Here is a 3283-nt window from a genome sequence, read left to right as displayed (position 1 = left end):
TATATATGATTTTCTATCTCTTTTTACTCCTGAGACCACTGGGCATTTAGTGCTTCACACGCTGTCTGTTGTTTTTTTGTTGTTGTTTTTTCTCTTACACTGAATCAACTGTTCAAATAAATCTGCCTTTTGAAGTCAGRCTTAGATGAGATCAAAAACTATAAAAATTGTTACAGAACTTCTAAACAGAACACATATTAAAAAAAAAATACCATCTACTCCTCTGTCTGAAAAGGCATCAAAGTCTTCAGACTCCCCAGGTTTTGGATCAAACTGCTCCAAACTGCACAACAGGGCTTATTCATTTAATGTACTTCTATTACAAGATAGGAGGTTCTGTGTCTCCTAGTGTTTGAAAGCGATACTTTTCATTAATTTTTAAGTATTTCTGGACCCACCTAACAGGGTTGAAGTGTTTGATAATGATTGAGGATCGCAAAACAGACATAGAACGTTTGATTTCTGCAGCTCACAGGAAAACTGGAGGAAGCTGCATCAGAAATAGACAAGAACAGAAATCAATGACAGGCCAAAACCAGAGGTTTATAGTAACTACATTTACTTTGTTACTGTACTTAAGTAGTTTTTGTGAGGATTTGTAAATTACCAACTATTTTTAAATAGCTACTTTTCCTTTATTGCATAGCTAAAAGTAATACTTTTACTTCTTTACTTTAAAATATAAGTTACTTGTTACAAAATTAAATCTGTTTGAATTAATCATAAAAGAAGATATTTGTGCACTCTAAAAAATGTGAAGTGTTGTTTACTTAACCAAGTCATGTCAACTGACCCCACTAAACCTAGTCAAGTAAACGGAGCAAATAATATACATGTATTGATCATTTTACTCTGACTTAGTGGAACCAGTTTGGTTCAGTAAATTCAACAGTTTATTTCTTAGAGAGTGTGTAAAAGTACTTTTACTTTTACTTTCCCAATTTTTGTGAACAGTTTTACATGAATAGTTTTCTCATCAGTGCAATTTATTTTTACCGAAGTCRTTTTCTGTTCATGTAATTTTACTTACACTTAGTTATTTTTTTTTCAAGTACTTTATAGACCTCTGGCCAAAACACACAAGCAAAACCAAAATACAGCTTTTAATAAAAACTCACAGTAAACTTTGTATTCTAAGTGAGCTGATTGTCAAAATGATGCTGAGAAAGTTGGAAAATCTCTATTTTTCTCTGTTTAGGCCTGTCGAGTTTACCCTGTTTGAAAAGCAGGTAGTAACTTGTTAGTACATTTAACAGGTCTTTGTTCAACTGGCTGACTGTACTTTGCACAGCAGCACATAAAGTTGACAGGGCATAGAGAGGGTTTTCATTTGAAAGCGCTCTGTGCCAAGAAACAGCAGCTTAAATGAGGCTGTTTTTATTGGCTCCTTAGTGTTTTGGCTCACGCTGAGTTTGACTCAAGCAGGCATGGCCTGTGGTGTTAAATAGCTTGTGAGATCTGAACTTTTAACTTTAGTGGTTAATGAGTTGGTTCGTAATTATTTTATCCACATTGCAATTATTTACTCCACAGTATATGGTTTCCTCATACCTGAAAAAAAAAAAAACCTTCACCCCAGATGTGTTTGGGGTCTTTGCAACATTTAACGATGCTAAGACGCAGCAGCTGCACATATGAACCGTGATAATGAACACTATCAACATCGCTGTGGCAAATGTTTTTTGGGGATTTCATTCAAGAATGACTTAGCAAACTCATTTACATCTCTGTAGATCTGTGGAGTTTGTAAAAAAAAGCTTTTGAATGTGACAAGTCAAGTTTGTATGGAAGCCCATTTCCGCCACCCTGATAAAAAAAACTTGTATCTCATAATTATGACTTAGCTATCTCATTATTATGAGATACTATCTCATAAAGCTAAGTCATAATAATGAGATACTATCTCATAATTATGACTTAGCTATCTCATTATTATGAGATACTATCTCCTAATCATGACTTAGCTATCTCCTAATTATGACTTAGCTATCTCATAATTATGACATACTATCTCATGATTACGACTTAGCTATCTCATAATTATGACATACTATCTCATGATTACGACTTAGCTATCTCATAATTATGACATACTATCTCATGATTACGACTTCGCTATCTCATAATTTTGACATACTATCTCATGATTAAGACTTAGCTATCTCATAATTATGAGATACTATCTCATAATTATGAGATGCTATCTCATAATTATGACTTAGCTATCTCATAATTATGAGATACTATCTCATAATTATGAGATGGCTAAGTCATAATTATGAGATACAAGTTTTATTTATTTTTTATCAGGGTGGTGGAAATGGGCTTCCATATATTTGCGTGTGGGTGAAAAAACTAAAATAAAATGTTGCTAAGAAACAGAAGATATCAAACCTTTACTTAGAAATTGTAATTATTGTCACAGATTACAATATAATAACATAACTGTTCATCAGTAAGAGTGATACTGCCATCGCGCAAACAAAGAAGTCAGAAGTGTGTGTGAGTGTGCATTTCCTACCATATGAGGACCATTTTTAGGCAAAACACCTACATGTGGGGACAGCTAGTAAATATGGGGACGTAAGCTGAGTCCCCATTTGAGTTGAATGCCTGGGGGTTGGGTTTAGGACCAATGTGTGAATTGAGTTCAGGTTGGTTTTAGTGTCAGGTAGATATCTGTGAGGTTAGTTTTAGGGTAAATGATCAGGGTTAGGCTGTAAAATTTCCAAAAAATGTACGGAAGTCTGTAAGAAAATACGTGTTCAATAGACTGAAGTCAATATGAAAACCACCRTTGTTAAATAAACTGATTTGTAGAAAGAATAAAACCATACAAAAGCAGAATTCTGGAACCGAGTGAGGTTTAATGCCACCGGTGCTGACAAGGAAACCACACTGGCGAAAAACCAGGAAGTGCATCAATTTATACATGATTCTTCAATGCCTGCGTTCGCCCCCTACTGACCTACGGCTGAATCACAGACATTCATACAAAAATCTCATCTACTGTTATCATAACGTTTTAATTATGTGTTGTTATAATTCAGACATGTAACTAATCTATATCAATCAAAACATTATTATAAAACATTGTCATAATTATAAAAAGGAATACCTAAAAATACAGTGTTGTGCTTTTAACATCAGTACTAACCTCTAATAACTATAAATTTCTTCGTCAATGGAAAATCCCCACATGGATAGACAGACATAGTAGGAGTGTGTGTTTGTGTTTGTGTGTGTGTGTGTGTGTGTGTGTGTGTGTGTGTGTGTGTGTGTG

The sequence above is a fragment of the Austrofundulus limnaeus genome, unplaced genomic scaffold (genome assembly GCF_001266775.1).
Source record: "Austrofundulus limnaeus strain Quisiro unplaced genomic scaffold, Austrofundulus_limnaeus-1.0 Scaffold11, whole genome shotgun sequence".
Lineage (NCBI taxonomy): Eukaryota > Metazoa > Chordata > Actinopteri > Cyprinodontiformes > Rivulidae > Austrofundulus > Austrofundulus limnaeus.
Note: the sequence above shows the minus strand (reverse complement) of the source record.